Source organism: Giraffa tippelskirchi, chromosome 12 (genome assembly GCF_054371585.1).
Source record: "Giraffa tippelskirchi isolate mGirTip1 chromosome 12, T2T-mGirTip1v1.2.pri, whole genome shotgun sequence".
NCBI lineage: Eukaryota > Metazoa > Chordata > Mammalia > Artiodactyla > Giraffidae > Giraffa > Giraffa tippelskirchi.
This window is the reverse complement of record NC_137286.1, coordinates 38,541,400-38,563,433: the sequence shown is the minus strand read 5'-3', so window position 1 is coordinate 38,563,433 and position 22,034 is coordinate 38,541,400. Positions and strand designations below refer to the sequence as shown.

Sequence of the window (22,034 nt, the reverse complement as noted above, 5' to 3'; positions counted from 1 at the left end):
AGAAGGGCCAAGTGTAGTCCAGGCAGCTTTCAACAATCAGGGTGAGATGGGAAGGCACTTGCCCCACCAGCTTTCATGATTTGTTTGTGAGTTACAGTAATTAACACCATATGGTCTCAACATAGGACTAGGTAAACAGACCAATGGAAAAGAAAACACATAAGAACCTTCTATTTGACAGGTAAGGTATTACAGATCAGTACAGAAAGAATGAAACTTTTCATGAATAGTATCCATGCTGAAAATAACAAAGCAATCTCTGCCTCTCACAACACCCAAAAATAAATTTCAGGATTAAAGACTCAAACATGAAAAGCAAACACTAAAACATTTTTTAAAATGTAAGGGAGAACATTCTCTTTATGACTTGGAGAAAGAAAGGGCTTTTTAAATAAGACATTAAGAGGATAAAAACCATAAAGGAAAAGACAAATAAACATTAAAATTAGGGCCACAAAGTAGCCAATGAAAGGTAAACCATGGATGAGAAGACTTCTGCAATGCATATTGCCATCAGAGGACTAACAACTACAATGTACAAGAAGTTCCTACAAATCAATAACCAATCTCCTCTCCAAACAAATCAGCTCATTCTATAACTGTGAAAAGTCTCCATTTTTGTTTCCATTTTGCAAAAGGAATATTTAGCTTCTCTGAGAGTTATTCTTCTTCTCTTATTGTAATTTCCAACACAGAATTCTAAAACTGATTTGAATAGTATTAGAACTATTAAAGAATATATTAAAACTAATGTAGTTTAGGGACTTCCCTGGTAGTCCAGTGGCTAGGACTCTGCCTTCCCAATGAAGGGGGTCTGAGTTGGATTCCTGGTCAGGGAACTAGACCCCACACGCCACAACTAAGAGATCCCACATGTTGCAATGAACGAGGATTGAAGATCCAGATCCCAAGTGCCACAACTAACACCCAGTGCAGCCAAATAAATAAATAAAATTTTAATACTAATGTATTTTAACTATTTTTATGATTAAAAATAATTCATAATTGTACAAACTTTATAAAGACATTAAAATAAACATCTGAAATATTACTTAAAATGTTAAAATAAAATGGAAAAGAAACAAATTAAAAGAATAAAAATCATTAATAATCCTTGATGCACACACACATCCCTGTGAATATTTTGGAATTTTTCTCTAGACTTTGTTTCTGTTAATACCTACAGACATGTCCATGTACCTTGTAATACACACATTAATATAACACATGCACGACCATCTCAGTTGGGTCTGAAATAAGGGCAGGTTGTTCACATGCCAACACCGTCCATCAGCAGGAGATGCCAGCCAACAAATGAGGCTCAGAGCAACAACAGTTAATGTCACTCCTGGGGGAGGAACCATCACAGGAGCAACAGCTCAGCACCAGGTAAGGACCACACGAAGATGGTGGGTTAAAGAAGTCTTGGAAAAACAGAAGACAGAATCGGAGGGGTTGGGATGAGAATCAGTACACTGTGAAAGAACTTCAGGAAGATGATACTGTTCAACTGATGGATCCTGCAAAGAAGTCAGGACAATGGCTGAAGAAAAGGCATCTGAGAAAAGGCACTTCACCTGGTGAAATATCAGATTACAATGGGAAGAATAGGAGATAAAGCTGCATGTGGACCTCACAGTCAGCAAACTCAGCAGGAAGAGAGGGTGACACATCAGCGGAAGTTCAGCCTGGTCCACTGAGAGACGGGGATGCGGGAAGAGACAGGAAAGGAGGACATGGTGGCCTGTAGACAGCATCCCCACAGAGACGGGCCCAAGCTGAGGATGGACCGGCAGATGGCCTCCAGCCAGTAACTGTGGTCAGTTTACTACTAGGGTCTAGCACGGGACAGAAGTCTAAAGCAAGACGCGTCCCACCAAGTTGTATCTGACAGCACACAGGAAATACAAAAAAGGGGAAAATCTCTCATTCTGTCTTTGCTTCAAGTCACTCATGGCAGGAGACCCAAGATTTGAGAGAAATGTCACAAAAATTGATGCTGAGGGAAATTTTTAAAACTAGGTATCTGATGACACAAAGGACAGATAAGCACTTGTTTCCTTAAAAGAAAGAAAGTCCTGACTTCTATATTATCTTTGACTGTGTCTATCTACACTACTGGCGAATGTTAAAGGTAATGAATGTCTCTGTGCTACGTGGGCAACTGACTGGGTCTATCTACACTACTGGCGAATGCTACATGTAATGAATGTCTCTGTGCTACGTGGGCAACTGCATAAGTGCTAATTTAGACACAAAATTAAAAGCAAAACAATTCAAGGTGAAGCAACCCAACCCGTGTTTTCTTAAACATCTTCGATTAAAGTAGGAATGTGGTGATTCATAGTTCTCTGCAGGTTACCCTGGGGCAGCGCCCAGTGGTGACAGAGGAGCACGCCAGCTGTGATCTCCCAGCCCCCTCTGCGTCCCCTACACCCTCCCTCGCAGCACCCTGACTGATGCCATGCAGACACCCCATGCCAAGCCCCAAAACTGGAGAGACAAGGACGCTGACTGGCCACTTTAATTACTCCTTAAAACAGATCTAAAATTCATGAATAATAAAATTTTTTTCAAACTTTAAACTTTTTATCTTATATTGGGTATAGCCAATTAACAAACAATGCTGTGATAGTTTCAGGTGAACAGCGAAGGGACTCAGCCATACACATACATGTATCCATTCTCCTCCAAACTTCCCTCCCACCCAGGCTGCCACATGACATTGAGCAGAGTTCCCTGTGCTATACAGGAGGTCCTTGATGGTTATCCATTTTAAATATAACATTGTGTACATGTCCATCCCAAACTCCCTAACTATCCCTTCCGCTTGGCAACCATAAGTTCCTTCTCTAAGTCTGTGAGTCTCTTTCTGTTTTGAAAGTTTATATCACTTCTGTTTGATTCCATATACAAGGGATGTCATAAGGTATTTTTCCTTCTCTGTCTGACTTATCTCAATGAGTACTAAAATTTTTAAAAGAACGTTTATCTTCTAAGTGTACACATGACTGAAGCTTATGGCTGAAGTATTTGGAACTTCTAACATGGTTTTCAGCTTCAAATACAAACATTAGAGGTAAAAGCTAATCAGCTTTATTACAGGGAGGGTGTGAAGAGCTGATGTGATTTGAGGAAGTAAATAAAGCTTGCAAAGACTGTCATTTGACTGAATTTACAAAATGTTCGATGATTCTGATTTCTGAAATAGGTGTGAACTTCCTATAAATCAGTCAGCTAAGTGTGGAGGCCTCGGAGGTGGTTCGAATCCATGCACAAGAGGCAAACTCTCAGAAGTGCCTGGAGAGTGAGCGTCGGAAATGAAGTCAAACAAAGCACCACATGCTCCGTGCTTCCAGGCACACTTCTTCTGTTTATTACACTAATACCCCACAAAACACCTATATGTCTCGTAACACTCAGCATTTAACTCTCCTAGTAGCTGAAATCACGCCACAAACCATTTCTTCTCTCTCTTTTCAGAGGGTCCTTATTCTCAAATTTCTCCTCAAATTCCGCTCTTCATCTTTACCTTCTCAATCTCTTCTGCCCTAGTCATCCAAGTACTCGACTCTGTTGGCCCCCGTCACTTTGCCGTCACTGTCAGGAATTTTCTTAGAATTCTGGCATCTCACCTGCAGTGCAGGTGGCTTTACAAGCACCATCCAGAGCGGTGTTAACACAACCAGGAGAGGACAGTTGGGAATGGCCATTTCACGGCCTGTGGTCACTCCAAACAACGTAATCAGCTCCCTTCATGGAGGAAAGACCCTGACCCCCACTCCATTCCAACTGTCCCTTCCAGAGCCACACCTGGTCTCGGTGCCACTGCTCCCCTGACAACTTCTTAAACTTCTACGCCCGGCACTCCAGCCAAAGCTCCTGAATTCTCCACTAGGCCCGCCAACACTCTCTCTTCTGACTTCACATCCTTGCATTATCACTCTGGCCCCAGGGGCCATCATCTCTATCATCCTCTCATCTAGAACTTCAATTCTCCCCACTCGGTCTCTTCTAGACCGGCCAGCCTGCTGCGCCAGGCTGCAGAGCCCGTCTGGAGAGCATCACACAGGCCCGCCGCCCCTGCAGTCATGGTCTCTGACCTCTGGGTCCCTCAACCATGCCTGCAATCCCTGCTCACACTCCCAGTCACTTCCCTCTCCTTCCGTCCCTCAGCAGCAACCCTGCATCATCACCTCTCCTCAGAAGCTCACCCACCCCTTCCTCCTGACTGGTGCTTTCCATGCCCTCCCAGCCCACCTTGCTCTGTGCACACTATTCAGCTCTCCTCTGTGGGGCGGCGGTCCTTACTCTGTGCTGTGAATCCCACCCACCCGACCCCCTGCAGCAGCAGAGCCCTCTATCTCTGTTCCTGCTCCCCTCTCCTGCCCCAGTAACTCCAACGGATCCCCCAGGCATAGAAAGATGCTCAACACTCTCCCATTTCTACAAAATGGCATATATTGAAAATGACAAACTTCTGCAGAGTAGGTTTAACACTCACCAAGTACTAACACAACGGTATGCTCAACCTTCACCATATCGTTTGTCAGTAGATGGCTCCCCTGCTCTTTCCTGTATACGCTGACTATTCTCATCCCTGGGCCACTGATCAAGCCTCCAGCCATCCTGTGGGATCAAGCGGACCACACACTGGCTCCCCAAATTGAGGCTTTTTTCTCACATCAGCAGCTCTGATCACCTCACCCATGACCTGGTTTCAGTTGGGACTTGGCCACCTGCTGGGATGGCAGGTGACCCTGGACACCCAGTGACTGCACTTGCTTCTAACCAATGTTCTGACAAAGAACCAGCTTTTTCTGCTGAGGGTTCTGACTCCATCTTAACCCCAGGAATTAGTAGGGGTCCCTTCACCTCAACTTCACATCACTATACTTGAGAGCTGAATAAAAGCCTGGCCTTTAGGCAGCTCTACCTGGGTGGACAGTTAAGACTATGCACACGGGACACGGGCTGTCCTGCTGCAGTTCAGCTGGTCTTCTCACCCCTGGCTTCTTTGTTCCTTTTATTTTCTACCATCTCCAAGCCATCTCTCATCAAATCTATGGCAAACACCCATGCCACAACAGCCAGCCATTTCATTCACTACATATTTTAAGTTCTGGTAAGCGTTACAACCAGGGCTTCCCTGGTGGCTCAGTGGTAAAGAACCCACCTGCCAATGAAGGAGACTTGGGTTTGATCCCTGGGTCAGGAAGATCCCCCAGAGAAGGGAATGGTAACCCACTCCAGTACTCTTGCCTGGGAAATTTCATGGACAGAGGAGCCTGGCGGGCTATAGTCCATGGGGGTCACAAAGAGTCGGACATGACTGAAAGACTAAATAACAACACAAAGTGGTATAACCAGATTCTGAAATCTATACTATTCCTCAGTGTTGAGCAAACGACACTATTACAGACCCCATTACATTTCATCATCATATATTATATATAACAATGAATGCTCTATGGTTTATGCTCAGAGAAGATCATCATTTTAAGGGTACAGAATATGCGAAACTGTTCTGCCAAAAACAAAGAAGAAAAGGTTACCATCAGGTGGTCATAAACTGGAAAGTCAGGCCCTGAACAAAGATTTAGGGAGTCTTAGGCTTACAAGGGGGTTAACTGGTGGCTCAGTGAGTTAAGAGTCACCTGCAATGCAGGAGATTCAGGAGACTTGGGTTCAATCCCTGGGTTGGGAAGATCCCCTGGAGGAAGAAATGGCAACCCACTCCAGTATTCTTGCTTGGGAAATCCCATGGACAGAGGAGCCTGGTGGGCTATAGTCCAACGGGGTCACAAAAGAGTTGGACACAAATGAGTACATACACACACACAAACACAGGCTTACAAATATACTGGTTTCCACTGGATAAATTCTCTATTGTCTCATTTTTTACCCTCCAAACAAAGGAACTGATATGATTTTTTTAAAAAAATGATCCAAAATAAATTTGAGAAAATACAGAGAAAGTTAGCTATAACTTTATATATTGTATCTTATGAAATTAAAATGAAGAAAAACCCAGCATGCTAAAACCCACAGGCATTATTGTTACTTCTTCATGACCGCACCACAAAGCAGAATTTAATAACTTCAAAAAGCAGGTATCTAGGACTTCCCTGGTGGTCCAGTGGTTAAGAATCTGCCTGCTAATGCAGGGAACATGGGTTCAATCCTGGTTTGGTAGCATCCCATTGACCGCAGGGCAACTAAGACCCTGCACCACAACCACTGAAGCCCACATGCCCTAGAGCCTGTGCTCTATCACAAGAAAAGCCACTGCAATGAAGAGCCTGGGAACTGCAACTAGAGAGTAGTCCTCACTCCCCACAACTAGAGAAAAGCCCATGCAGCAAAAAAGACCTAGTGCAGCCAAAAAAAATTTTTTTTAATTAAAAAAGCAGTTATCAGATACCATCTGCATGTGATGTGCAAAGGAAACAATAAGTATACAACCTAAAACAGACAATGCTAATGCCTGACGCAGTCCAAGATACAAAATGACAGAGACACGCTGAACACACCATCATCTGGAGAGTAAGTCAGGAAACGGCACAGCCAGACTCTGTCCTCTCCTACAGGACGGTCTTGGGAATGCTACTTCTTCAGCAAGGCTGTTCTTGTGCCCTGCTCAAAATGCACCTAAACATGAGAAAGTGAAAGGAAGAGCACATCTCTTCACTAGAAAGAAATCTAATTATCAGACGCTAAATCCAAGTGTTACGCAAAAACAAAATTTAGATGAAATAAAATACGGCTGCCTCAAAGCGTTAGCAGGTCTTGCCAATCTCACTGTACCTCACTAACAGTTTCAAGGAGGAAAACATAAACATTTGAACCATTTAAAATTACACAGTCCGCTAAACATTCTGCTGTGAACACAGAATACATGGTGTGCTTGTTTTACAGGACATGTACAAAGAACCACATTTATGTGGAAGCCAAAGGTTAAGATTTTTAAAATATGAACAGTAGCAATAAGAACATGCTGAATTATATAATTTCCAAAATTCTGAAAATGAATTCTCATGCCAAAATAGTAGGAAAATGCCAGTGATTATGAGTTATTGAAATAAAATGCAGTAACTCAAAGTATATAGTAAGAGCAAAAGGGAAAAACTAAAATATTTTAAAATCTAGTTCATGATTTTCATTCTCTAATTATAATACATCTTTCAAAATTTAATACACAATAGAGAATGGAAAAACAAAGTTAATAAATGCTTACAAAGATGGTTCCCATAATAAATGCTTACAAAAATGGAAATGACTATCAAAATATGATTTTTAAAACAACTGAAAGCTAAAATCATGTTTGGAGTACAGGTATATAGCTAGTTTCAAAGAATTTCAACTAAGTTGCTTTTTTAAAAGCAATCAAGAAAATAGTTGACTTCTTCCAGACAGCAGAGTCCCTTTCATTTTTCATCCCAAAGAAGAAAACAGAGCCACTGCTGTCATCCTGCTGCAGCTATCCTCAATTATCAGAGTCCCTGGCATGTAAGTCACCTGTAGACAAGCACAGGGTGGCCCTGTACTCTTCTCTGCCCTCAGCAGCACCTTCTAACTACCAACAGCTTCCAGAGACTCAAACAACAAACACCTTACAGGTGGAAAGGCCTTCCACTTTCATTTCCATCTTAAAGTCCACCAGTCACAAATATAAGCAGAGTTGCGACAGGCAGGAAGTAGGAAGAAGGAACTTTTCAGGCAGCAAGGCCCCAGTGGGCAGTCCTCCCGGGTGGCAGGTCACTTGCTGGGGAGCCCTGCCCCCAAGTGGCCACCAGCTATCCTGCCCAGGCAGCAGGGAGAAGGCCACACGTTCTGTAGAAAGATCCAGAAAACAGTCTCCTACCAGACTCTCTGCCCAGGCTTAGGCCCAGTGTCCTGGACCTGGTGACCACATGCAGGTAGCTGCCCCAAAGGGAAGCAGCTGCCAGGCCCACAGCTGCCTCGTGGAGCGGCCCTCAGGGGCTTCAGCCAATGCTGATTTTCAAGATCTGAGCCCCAGTTAATGGATATCTTCCCTGCTCACACCTGTATTTTACTGCCAGTGCAATACAGAAAAGGTTGTGTGCGATATCTACGACCTTTTCATTAACAGTAAAGTTGTATGTAAAGGTCATAGATGACTTCCTCTGATCCTGGGGCCTACAGGACGTCCCAGTGTCCTGGCCCTGCTGTGTTCCTCCTCTGCTCTGGACCAGGTTTGTGGGCTGGGACCCGCCCTTCCAGCTGCCTGGGCCTCTCCTGTCATGCTTCAGTCTTCTCCCAAGGCAGAGCCCTCAGCCACCAACGTCTGCCCACCAGCCCCACATCCCATCTGTCCTGTGCCCCTGTCCACCTTGCGGGCAGGCTCTCAACACCTCTGAAGGTGAGAGCCAGCTCCAAGCCCATGGGGGACTCTCAGAGCAGAGGTGGTTTCCAGAACAAACAGGCCACATAGAGATTAGGCAGGACTGGGTCTTGTGGCCGCACCCAGACAGGCTCTGAAGAGCAAGCCCTCCTATGATCTATGAAGTTACCACTGAAGGAAAGTGACTCTGGCGTTACCCTCCACACCCTCCACCAGAAAGGACACAGTGAAGAAGCACCGAGGACACCAAAGGCCTCCTCTCCGCCTGCTGTCCTCTTAGGGCCGCCCCAGCTCAGTCCAAGAGTTGGCACCTCCTATACCAGGCCCACAGTCAATAGCCCTCACTATTGACTACTGAGTGACCACAAATGTGGGCATCCCAAAGATAGCAAACAGCAGAGACAGCAAACTACACATTCTGAATCTTTCATTTCTCCTTCTAACACTCAGCAGCTTTGGTTGCATGCAACAAATTTGGGTAAATTCTCTTTTCCTTTTTATTCTGTTACAGATATTTTCTAATTTTCCTTGTTATGGTTTCTTAGACACATCCATCATTTAAAAGTGGACAATTTCCAAATATATGGGGTTTTTTAAGTATCTTTGATATTAATTTCTCATCTTGAAATGAGAAATTTTGAAATTTCAATTTAAAATGTTGCGGTCTACAGGGTCACAGAAAGCGGCACACCACATAGCAACTGAAGAACAACAGCAACTCTGCAATCACTCCCTGTGCTTTTTCAGTCTTTTAACTTTACTGAAGTCTTTTGCACTTCGCTGGTGGCTCAGATGGTAAAGGGTCTGCCCACAATGCGGGAGACCTGGGTTCGATCCCTGGGTCGGGAAGATCCTCTGGAGAAGGAAATGGCAACCCACTCCAGTATTCTTGCCTGAAAAATCCTATGGACAGAGGAGACTTGTGGGCTACGGTCCATGGGGTTGCAAAGAGTCAGTCATGACTGAGTGACTAACATTCACACTTTACTGAGGCTTTCAATGGCTAAGTCAAAGATCTCTCTTGGTAGATGTCACACTGCACTTGAAAATATGTGGGGCATTTTCAAATAGCTCTTGATATGATTTCTAACATAATTCCACAGTGATAAGAGAACAGATTCCATATGATTTCAATACCTTTAGACCATGAAATTTTGGCACCTAGTTTTATATCCAGTTTCTCCCGGTTTATAGCCTATAGGAACTTAAACAAAATTTATATCCTACTGTTGTGTGAAAATCATATGAATCCTAACTACATTGAATTGGTTCATAGTGCTTTTCAGGTCTACTATAACCTTCTACTTTTCTGTCTATTCACTAATTTTTGAGAGTTTGATATTGAAACTTCAACTAAAAATCTTATCTACTTAAAAAAATAATTGTTATAGTAGAACTATATGTAACCTTGTTCTGTATTTTCCAAGTTGCCTGTAAATGGGTTATCATACTTTCATAATTTAAAAAAGAAAAAAATGTCACATAATAACCAGGTAACCAATTTCTACATATCCTTGAAATTACAGTGTGTGTGCACACAGACACAGGTACACTATGTTGTTATTTTTTTTCAGAGATTATTTATTCTGTTCAGCGACAAATATGGACATCAAATGACTCAGTTCCTTGAGTTAAAAGTAATAAAACAAGATCATTTCTAAAAACCTGAAACAGATCCATTTCAGGTCAATCAGTTCAGTCACTCAGTGATGTCCAACTCTTTGTGACTCCATGGACTGCATCACGCCAGGTTTCCCTGTCCATTACCAATTTCTAGAGCTTGCTAAAACTCATGTCCATCAAGTTGGTAATGCCATCCAGCCATCTCATCCTCTGTCGTCCCCTTCTCCTCCTGCCTACAATCTTTCCCACCATCAGGGTCTTTTCTAACGAGTCAGTTCTTTGCTTCAGGTGGCCAAAGGAAGCTTCAGCTTCAGCATCAGTCCTTCCAATGAATATTCAGGACTGATTTCCTTTAGGATGGACTGGTTGGATCTCCTTGCAGACCAAGGGACTCTTGAGAGTCTTGGACTCTCTTGGACTCTTCTCCAACACCACAGTTCAAAAGCATCAATTCTTCGCTGCTCAGCTTTCTTTATGGCCCAACTCTCACATCCATACATGACTACTGGAAAAACTATAGCTTTGACTAGACGAACCTTTATCAGCAAAGTAATGTCTCTGCTTTTTAATATGCTGTCTACGTTTGTCATAGCTTTTCTTCCATTTTAGGTAAAAAAAGAATTATTTCCATAAATTTACTCATTCAGCACACATGAAAATAATCTTTTTATTTCTATAATTTCAACCTCTTTTGCCCTGCCTGCCTGTCATCCCACTGTCCTTGGCTAACATCACCAGCAACCCCCAAACGCTCCCCTCCCTACCCTACTCGCCACCATAAGTATAGAACGTAGAGGCTGAGTTCCACTGCCCTGGGCCCTCTCATAGCCCTGGAGGAGGTGCTGTCAAGAAGATGGTACAACTGTCAGCGTCCATGACATGGCTCTTTGTTCTGTGACGGTACAAAATAATTACACTATTTCTCTTCTCAAGATAAAAAGACAAACTCTGGTTCCCACTCCTTAAGTGACCCTCTCTGACCACAGGCAGGTCTTTTCCCCTCCTCCACGTAACTGCAGGTCATTTACTCCTTTCTGGAAACTGTCCTCCTCAGCTAACACCCATCCACAAATGTCCTCTCCTCGCTCCCCTCCTGTGCCCCATCCTTGACCTGGCCATGCTCTGTGGTTCAAGCTTTAGCCCTCTTAGTTCCCAGAAGCATCCTCATAACAGAATCCTTTCTCCCCAGTGAAATGGAGCCTGTTCCCCTGCCCTCCCGAAGTCGAATAGGTGAACATGGAACTCCAGGCTGGCGGGGAGGGTGGGGCTCTGCAGAGCTCCAGGCTCAGAACAACCTGGGGTCCCTCACAAAGCCCTGGCAGCTCCCAGCTCGTCCCCATTCCCTGCTCAGCTCCCTCAACCTGGGGACACCCCCCACCTCCCTGCTCACAAAGTCAGATGCCTCCTTCAGGTCCAGTTCCAGGTCAGTTCTTGGTGATTCTCTTCTGTGCCAGGCAGGGATGAGCATGGCCTCTACTACTGTCCATGGTGCAGTGATGTTGTTGACATTTCTGCCTTCTCTATTAAATTGAGACCATTTAAAGGCAGATGAGATGGTGGTGGTGGTAATGGTGTGTGTGTGTGTGTGTGGGTGTGTGTGTGTGTGTGTGTGAGAGAGAGAGAGAGAGAGAGAGAGAGAAAGGTGTGGAAGAGAGGAGTTCCAGATGAACCGAACACAAGGCTCAGGAGTGTTCTGCTGTGGGCTAGTGTCTTGCTCTGCATGAACAGAAGTGAGGCCATAGGGCGGGCAGTGACTGGAGAGCTGGACCGAAAAGCGGCCACTGGCCTCCAGTCCTGCCCACAAAAGGACAAAAGTCCTGCCCTTGAGGGAGATGGTCAGGCAAAATCCAGGAGCGGCTTTCCTGAGACTGAAACACGAACTAATGCAGAAAACTAAAGGCTTCTCCATGCTTCCCAGGTGGCGCTAGTGGTAAAGAACCCACCTGTCAACGCGGAAGACAGAAGAGACAAGATTTCAATCCCTGGGTAGGGAAGATCCCCTGGAGGAGGGCATGGCAACCCACAGTATTCTTGCCTGGAGAATCCCATGGACAGAGGAGCCTGGTAGGCTACAGTCCATGGGGATGCAGAGAGTTGGACGTGAGTGAAGCGACTTAGCACACACACGGTCAATTCACCAGTTGGGAATTTCTCACTGGCCAATTTCTCTGAGTCTCTGGCTTCTACCCAGTTTGCTCAAATATATACACCGTGTTCTGCTTCCCTCCATCCAAAGGCTTCTCATTCAGTTCTTGGAAATCGTATTTTTTATATTTTTTCCTTAAGACCTAAATTTCTAAAAGGACCCTGTTTTCTCCTCAGTTCTGGCAAATAAAATCCTGCCTAAAACTAGAGCCAACAAACTTTCTAACTAGCAGTTGCTTGTGAAAAGAAACTCTGAAGAGATAAGGGGTATCAGCAAAGGTCCAAGATGGAGACAAAATTCTGAGCTCCAAAAGCAATCCAAAAAGCCTGCTGGATAAAGACAGGCTGACAATGTTACAAGAACAAGAGTGCTTGGAGCTGCTGTGTTTATTAACCATCCAGAAAGTCCTTGTAAGACTGTCTATAAGAGTCCCTTAGAAATATCTGGACATTCACAGTTTAATGGAGAAGTGACCATTACAGACAATGCAGCTCCTACTAACTGGTTGTCAACGGGCAACTGCATTCAGACTGGTCAATGGAAGTCATGAAGTCACATTGGCAACTTGATTTTTTTTTTTTTTCCCCAATATTCAATTGGCTGTACTGGGTCTTAGTTACAGCATGGGGGATCTTTAGCTGGGGCATGTGGGATCTGGTTCCCTAATCAGAGACTGAACCAGGTCCCCTGCATTGGGAGCACAGAGTCTCAGCCTCTGGACCACCACAGAAGTTCCAATAGCCAGACCCTTCTGTTCCCCAAGCTGAATACTCTGACTCTGGGAAACTGCTTTGGGTGGTAATTCTGGTGGATCTCTGTACCCTCCAGCCATGTTCCTTCCCAGGGAGGGCCGGGACCGGCCACAGCACATAGGCATCCAGTGATGCAGCCACTCAGGGAGCCTGAACTAGTGAGGACAGACTGTTTCTGCTCGAGCACAGAACCTGAGGTTGGTCATGAGGAAACACAGAACAGACCGTGGATGAGGATTCTTTCAAACTGCCAATAAGGAGATACGACACCCAGAAATGATGCATGTTTGGATGGGAGATGTGGACTGGACAGAACTGCCCTGACAGTGCTGACTTTCTGCCTTGGTTATATGGGCTGCATCGTGATTAGGCAGGGAAAGGCTAGTGTGGGGGAACTAAACCCAAAAGAGTTCAGAGGTTGTGGGACATCGTATCTACAGCTTGCTCTCAAGTGTTCAGCAAAAGACTAGTGACAAGGCATGTATTCACACACACACATACATACCTCTATGTAAAGAGCGGGGCAGTGGAACAAACACTATGAAATGTTATCAGTTGGGAAATTTGGGAGATTTGTTATGGCCGTTCTCTGTACTGTTATAATTTTTCTTCAAGTTTAAAAATATTTCAAAGTAACATTTAAAAATTCTTCCTATTATTTATTCTAGTATTTTTTTTAATCTCTCCTTTCCTTACATCTGACAAAGCCCAACAGTCAAGACCTCCAGACACACCTGTGGACAAACAGAGTGAGGTCTGTGAACTTACTGCAGTCACAAGGAACCCTAAATATCTCTATGGCAGGGGAGAGGGAGGGCAACAGGGTGGGAGGTGGGAGGTGACAAGGGTTAAGGGCTCTCAGAGCACCTGGGGAGGGATGAGGCAAGAGTGGGTCACTGCATGGTTCTGGCAAATACCAGTCAGAATTTATAAACCAGAGGGAAGCTGGACTAGTTGGTGGTTTATCTTCAGAGCTCAGGAGAGTTTGAGGAGTAACTGTCAGACCTCTATGGATGTTTGGGTCTGTATGGACAGGTGTTAAGAGCCTAAACACGGTCTGTGGTGGCCACCATGGTATGGTTGAGCACAGTTTATGTTTTGCAAGTTGTGGTTTCCATTTTCATTCACAGTGCCTCCTTCTGGCCCATCTGTCAGCCAGGCCATTGATCCACCTAATGAAATCTCTTCCTTCACTCAATAAATATTTGCCCTGAGCTCCACAAAGTCCTTAACATTATGCCAGGCATTATGAAGCTCTCTAGTTTAATGACACATGATCCATCTTTGAAACTAGTGAGGCAATGCTGCTGCTGCTGCTGCCAAGTCACATCAGTCGTGTCCGACTCTGCACAACCCCATAGACGGCAGCCTACCAGGCTCCTCCGTCCCTGGGCTTCTCCAGGCAAGAATACTGGAGTGGGTTGCCATTTCCTTCTCCAAGTGAGGCGATGAGTAAACATAAACGATGATACAAGAGATCCTTGCGAGGCTGCATTGTGAAAACAGAGACTTGATGGAATGAGGTAGAACCTAGGGAACACTTTGTTTTGGATAGAGAAGTCAGACCCAAGTACCATATCAGGCACAAAATCTTATATTTTAACCATATGGTTATGTAATTTTTTTAAAAAATGCATTATATACTTTACTGTCTTAAACTGAACATAATTTGATGACATGCTAAGCAAATTTTAGTGGTGCAAATCTAAATCATGCAACATAAAATATTAATGGCCCCACTTCATACACAAATCTGAAATTATGCAAATGCCCTAAATTAAGAATGAGTTTCAAGAATTTCATAACTTCAAGCATTGCATACTAGCAGGCTGACTGACAGAGAAGGCAATGGCACCCAACTGCAGTACTCTTGCCTGGAAAATCCCATGGATGGAGGAGCCTGGTAGGCTATAGTCCATGGGGTGGCTAGGAGTTGGACATGACTAAGCGACTTCACTTTCACTTTTCACTTTCATGCATTGGAGAAGGAAATGGCAACCCACTCCAGTGTTCTTGCCTGGAGAATCCCAGGGACGGGGGAGCCTGGTGGGCTGCCATCTATGGGGTCGCACAGGGTTGGACATGACTGAAGTGATTTAGCAGCAGCAGCAGCAGCAGCAGGCTGACTGAAATGTAACCAGACCACTTTATCTGGAAAACAGAAATAAGTCACCTTATTTTGTGAGTGCTCTGGGACAATGGGTTCATGACTGTATTGTTGCTGTTGCTGCTCAGTCGCTCAGTCATGTCCGACTCTTTGCAACCCCATGAACTGCAGCACGCCAGGCTTCGCTGTCCTTCACCAACTCCCAGAGTTTGCTCAAACTCATGTCCATTGAGTTGGTGATGCCATCCAGCCATTTTGTCCTCTGTCATCCCCTTCTCTCCTGCCTCCAATTTTTCCCAGCATCAGGGTCTTTTCCAGTGAGTCAGCTCTTCGCATCAGGTGGCCAAAGGACTGGAGCTTCAGCATCAGTCCTTCTAATAAATATTCAGGATTGAGTTCCTTCAGGATTGACTGGTTTGATCTCCTTGCAGTCCAAGGGACTCTCAAGAGTCTTCTCCAACACCACAGTTCAAAAGCATCAATTCTTCAGTGTTCAGCTTTCTTTATAGTCTAACTCTCACATCCATACATGACTATTGGAAAAACCATAGCTTTGACTAGATGGACCTGTGTTGGCAAAGTAATGTCTCTGTTTTTAATACGCTGTCTAGGTTTGTCATAGCTTTTCTCCCAAGGAGCAACCGTCTTTTAATTTCATGGCTGCAGTTACCATCTGCAGTGATTTTGAAGCCCAAGAAAATAAAGTCTGTCACTGTTTTCATTGTTTCCCCATCTATTTGCCATGAAGTGATGAGACTGGATGCCATGATCTTAGTTTTTTGAATGTTGAGTTTTAGGCCAGCTTTTCCACTCTCCTCTTTCACCTTCATCAAGAGTCTCTTCATCAAAAGATCTTCCTCACTTTTGGTGTAAGGGTGGTGTCACCGCATTATCTGAGGTTATTGATATTTCTCCTGGCAATCTTGATTCTAGCTTGAGCTTCATCCATCCTCACATTTTGCATTGTACTCTGCATATAAGTTAAATAAGCAGGGTGACAATACACAGCCTTGACGTATTCCTTTCTCAATTTAGAACCAGTTCCTTGTTCCACATCTGGTCCTAACTGTTGCTTCTTGACCTGCACATAGGTTTCTCAGGAGGCAGGTAAGGCAGTCTGGTATTCCCATCTCTTTAAGAATTCTCCACAGTTTATTGTGATCCACACAGTCAAAGGATTTAGTGTAGTCAATGAAGCAGAAGTAGATGTATTTCTGGAACTCTCTTGCTTTTTCTTTGATCCAACAGATGTTGGCAATTTGATCTCTGGTTCCTCTGCCTTTTCTAAAACCAGCTTGAACATCTGGAAGGTCACCGTTCATGTACTGTTGGAGCCTGGCTTGGAGAATTTTGAGCATTACTTTACTAGCGTGTGAGATGAGTGCAATTGTGTGGTAGTTTGAACATTCTTTGGCATTGCCCTTCTTTGGGATTGGAATGAAAACTGACCTTTTCCAGTCCTGTGGCCACTGCTGAGTTTTCCAAATTTGCTGGCATGTTGAGTGCAGCACTTTCACAGCATCATCTTTTAGGATTTGAAATAGCTCAGCTGGAATTTCATCACCTCCACTAGCTTTGCCCATAGTGATGCTTCCTAAGCCCAACTGACTTTGCACTCCAGAAAGTCTGGCTCTAGGTGAGTGATCACACCACAGTGGTTATCTGGGTCATGAAGATCTTTTTTGTATAGTTTTTCTGTGTATTCTTGCTACCTAGTCTTAATATCTTCTGCTTTTGTTATGTCCATACTGTTTCTGTCCTTTATTGTGCCCATTTTTGCATGAAATGTTCCCTTGGTATCTAATTTTCTTGAAGAGCTCTCTAGCCTTTCCCATTCTATTGTTTTCCTCTATTTCTTTGCCCTGATTCACTTAGGAAGGCTTTCTTATCTCCCTTGCTCTTCTTTGGAATTCTGCATTCAGATGGGTGTATCTTTCCTTTTCTCCTTTGCCTTTCGTGTCTCTTCTCAGCTACTTGTAAGGCCTCCTCAGACAGCCAGTTTGCCTTTTGCATTTTTCTTGGGGATGGTTTTGATCACCACCTCCTGTACAATGTCATGAACCGTATGGGTCTTGACTATGCAGAAGCCTCACAATCACACATCTTCTCCTGGGACATCACACTGAGGCTGGGGCACACACACCTTTCACAGAACACCAGATCCATCGTAACTTAACCCCTTCAATTTGGCTTTAATTAAGCATTAACTGTCTGGTCTGTACAGTGGTGAGCTCCAGACCTGCAAGGGTATGTAAGTGGACCTTGCCAGTTACTGACACAATGCCCACTTCCTCCTTCTTCCTCACCAGCAGAACCTTACTTTATCCCCTGTAGCTCTGTGCTACCAACACTTCCCACTTCTTATCCTTCCTCAGAACTGGGGAGGATAACATGACACAGTTCCTGCCAATGAGATATAGGAGGACATCCCTAAGTGAACGTGATCTCCTCTGAAATAACTGGACAAAGCTTCCTGGGGACAAAGTCTGCCCCTTTAGGCTGGCCTGTGCTTCTCAATGGAAACACAAGATATGAGGGCAGTCTTGCAGCAGCTACGCAGAGGCTATAGGAGACAAGCCTGAGGACCCAGGCCTACAGACTGAGTGGGCCTGCACAGGTGGAGAGAGCTGGGTCTTATCACAGGAGAGGGCTGCTGGGCCCATGACTGCCTACCTTAGAAGCCTACTGAGAAAAATCCTTGGCAGCTGATTTTATTACTGTTATAAATAACATTAATAAATGATAAATAAATTCTTACATTCATATAGCTATTGTTTATGGATTTTTTTTTTTTTTTTGGCAGTTCTTTGGTCAAAGAGCCCAAACTAAGCAAATCAATACACATCATTTGCCAAATCCTGGTCCAGGAAACGGGCTGATGAGAGAAATGGGAAGAGGTAAAGGGAGCTCCAGGGGAGGGTTACCAGGCTTGTATGAGAGACTCCCCTCCTTTTGGACTTCATCCATGTAGATGTGAGGTCTGTGCCACACTCATCATGTGACGATCCTACTGATAAAGTCCACGCAGAGGGGAGAGGAGACCAAGATTCCAGGACAATGGAACTGGATCCACTGATTCAGTGAGTCCTGAAGATCACCCCACTAGATTCTGCACCTCTAGGAATGTGAACTGATAAACATCCTGAAAGTTTAGGCTACTCTGAGTCAGTGTTTAACATGCAATCAGGAACATTTTCACTGTCTCAAAATGTGAAGGACATGGCAATTTTGAGAACAGTAGCTGCCATAATCATCTCCTCCACCACCACCATCACCTCCACCACCACAACCTCCACCATCACTACCTCCATCATCTCCATTACCATCATCTACACCACAATCACCACCATCACCACCACCACCTGTACCACTACCATCACCATCACCTCCACCTACCAACACTATCCATCACCATCACCTCCACAATTACTGCCACCACCATTATTACCTCCATCACCTCTACCACCATCACACCTCCACTTCACTGCCACAACAACTATCATACCACCACCACCACAATCATCACCATCACCACCTCCATCACCATAACACCACCTCCATCACCATACCACTACCTGCCGGGAGCCAGCTCACGAGATCCCACCCATGACAGAGTCATGAGGTAGAGGGCTGACTGAGCACGGCTTCTCAGCCCTCAGGGATTCTCGGAAGGCTGCCTCAGCACTCACCTTAAAGATGATATCTATCTTTCTGATGTTGGCTACAATAAACCTCTTCTTATTTTCTGCGACTTAGAAAAAAGGCTTTTCCTGATTCTCTTCTAAAATAGATCAATCTGAAATCTCAATCGATAAGGCCCCTGAACGGTAGCACCCTAAATAAAATTATCTGGGATATAAAATATGCTAATCTAAATTCCTCTTGCTAGCATATTGGTTTGTTTAATAAATGTACCTGTGCCTTTGGAGCTAATGTGCTTGACTGCCCCTTAACAACAGAACAGCATTGAGAGCCTCCACACAGAAAGCCCCAATGGGCACAGAGCCCTTTGTAGGAAAGAAAGGCTTGTTAGAAAATATAAGAAATGTTGCTTTATAAAACTGTAACTTAGTCTATACTTACTCATTATGCCTTTTCTACTCTTAACGTATTTAGCCTATATAATGAAAACATAACAATTAGAGATTTGTATAAATAAAAGTTTAGCTTTAATACAAATAATAAGACAATCGTTAATTCAGCTGGTGATTTTGCTAAGAACTGACCTTTGTGCTATATTGTTTCAGCTTGCTGTACTATAGACTTTATGGAACCACATTCTTTTCTGTTAAGCTCAAGGCATAGAGTAAATTACCGAAAACAGGTTTTACCTTGAAACTTTCTATTAATGAATTCTTTCCTGCTGTGCCTGATACAAAAGTGTCCTGGCTGATCAACCTTTATCAATAAAAGAGTCACAAGATGTTAGCAGGCCTCTGGGCCAGAAGATGATGTAAACAATTTTAAACCTTTTATAACTCAGAAACACAAACAGTGTTCTGGTTCCGATATGGATCAAAAACTGCTGATCCATCGAGCTGATCTGGCATGACTCTATACTTTACATTTGTTTCTATGTACCACTAAAAATATAAAAGCTGTCTTAAAAACAATAAAGTCAGAAGACACTTGGAAACACCGAGACTCGCTGTGTCTTCTCATTCGTATCGCCAACGCCGTCCATCCTGAGGGAACTCTGACCTGCTGGGGCTGGACTCCGGCAACTACCATCTCCACCACCACAACCACCTCCACCAACTCCATCACCACACTACTACCACCTCCACCACCACCACCACCACCTACATCATCTTCACCATCTCCATCGCCATCACCAGTTCCATCACCATCACCACTTCTACCATCACTATCGCCACCACAATCATCACTACCAACTACATCACCACTACCACCATCACTTCCATCACCACCACCACTACCACCTCAGTTACCTCCACTAACCATCACCACATCTACCACCATCTTCACCACCTCTACCACCACCACCACCTCCACTATCACTACCATCACCACCACACCATGACCATCACCACCATTACCATCACCTCTGCCACCACCACCACCACTATCACTTCCACCTCCACTATCATCAATACTACTCCACCATCTTAATCACCATGACCCTCACCTCCATCTCCACCTCCACCACTTACCTCCTCTACCCCCATCAGTACCGCCACATCTACTTTGGTTATTCAAAAAAAATGTTCCCCTTATTGCTTCATGCTCAGGCATATTCCCCGTAACAGGAACGAATATATGAAGCTGCTTCCTTTTCCTGTATGTCAAATGCTAATGCTGCTGCTGTTGCTGCTGCTGCTAAGTCGCTTCAGTCGTGTCCAACTCTGTGCGACCCCAGAGACGGCAGCCCACCGGGCTCCTCCATCCCTGGGATTCTCCAGGCAAGAACACTGGAGTGAGTTGCCATTTCCTTCTCCAATACATTTAAGTGAAAAGTGTAAGTGAAGTCATTCAGTCGTGCCTGACTCTTTGCCAGCCCATGGACTGAAGCCTACCAGGCTCCTCCGTCCATAGGATTTTCCAGGCAAGAGTACTGGAGTGGGATGCCATTGCCTTCTCCGGTATGTTAAATGAGGGACATTATTTTCCATGTCCTTTTGCTCCTCAGCTTTAACATTTAGTGGTCTCTCAGCTTTCCTCTACTCAGCTACCACAGCTATTGAAGCAAAGAGTTAACCAACACAATCAACCAACAAACACTGAATGAGCATAGACCTGTCATGCTCAGCATCTGGGGAATACAAAAGACATGCTCCCTGCCTTTGAGAAGCTGAAGCACATCATCAGTGGGGAGCAGACCATGCACTGAGAGGTGACAGTGCAATGAGGAGATGTGCGGATGGCCTGGGGCCAGCACCCCCGACTACACAGAGATACCCAAAGAAAACAGAAAGTTGCAACGTCATTAGAGCTCAGGGTGAGAGGAGCGGAGAGGGCCCGCAAGGCTCACTGCTGTTTCTTCTAAACTCTCCTTGGATGAGGCAGGTGTGGGGGTCAGCAGGGAACAGGGAGCAGCGGGCTCCTCCCACCTAACCAGGAAGCAGGGTTAGCTGGTGTTCAGTGTCCCCCACATCTTCTCCCTCCACAGACTCTCTACCTTAACTGCCAGCTTGTCACTCATCTGTCAGGCACCAGTAAAGCAAACCTGACATACAGTCAAGGTCAAAGGGATATTTAGTTTTAAATCAGGCCTCAGCATTCTGCACATCTCACAGGAGGAGGTCGTGGGGAAGGGAAGAAGGAGAAAATTTCGTCACTGAAATTCCCACAGGGGTACATAGATCCTCCAACAGCCTACAAAGACGCCCCTTTACCAGGAGAAAATGTTTCTTTTCAAATGTGAAAACTGCTGATCATTACAAAACCTGAGAACTATTATTCATGCAGCAGTGAAATGTGACTTATTGGCCCCAAAATGTAATACTCCAAATAATATCTTCACATATTTTCCAGCTTCAGGACAAATACTCCTGGAAGGGTTTGAAACATGTATCATTTTGCCAAGGGTTCTCAGTGATGACTGAATCCTTCTTTCACTCAAGGCTAAGTGAATAGAGATACAAGTTATTAATTAATTCATTGTTTCCATTTATTGTGCATAGAGTTTTTGTAGTATTTCTCTGTTGTAAGAAAGAGAAACTAACAATCAAGGTTTACACCCACAAAGCAGGAAATAAATTCCTTAAGTTCATGTTCAGAACAGCTTCCCAAATGGAAGGAGTCTCACCCAGCTGGTTCCATTCTCCTATTTTAGGGGGGAGGAATAATCAAGAAAAGCCATCAAATTCCAAGCAATCTATTGAATTTTTAAAGTATCACCTAAGATTCTTTGACAATACACTTCAGGATATGAGAGGGAGGGAGGGACAGAAGTGAAAATGCAACCCGATGGCCCATGGCAAGGACACCACAGTTTCATGGAAGAGCTAAGAACAGAAACACCATTAGCTAGATCTCAAGACTTTTCTTCTTCATATGGATTATCAATACATCACTCTA

At 44.4% G+C, this 22,034-nt stretch overlaps 1 protein-coding gene and 1 long non-coding RNA gene across 34 annotated transcripts in view; both read right to left on the bottom strand.

The window, feature by feature from the left end:
- The window catches only part of TJP1 (tight junction protein 1), a 338,414-nt gene that overhangs the window by 226,580 nt on the left and 89,800 nt on the right, over positions 1-22,034 (bottom strand). The window lies entirely within an intron of this gene.
- On the bottom strand, positions 13,545-20,538 carry LOC145528345 (uncharacterized). Its single transcript, XR_014070310.1, has 2 exons — positions 20,427-20,538; positions 13,545-14,297 (listed from the first exon to the last, which is right to left on the bottom strand). It is a non-coding gene; the product is annotated as an uncharacterized LOC145528345 (long non-coding RNA).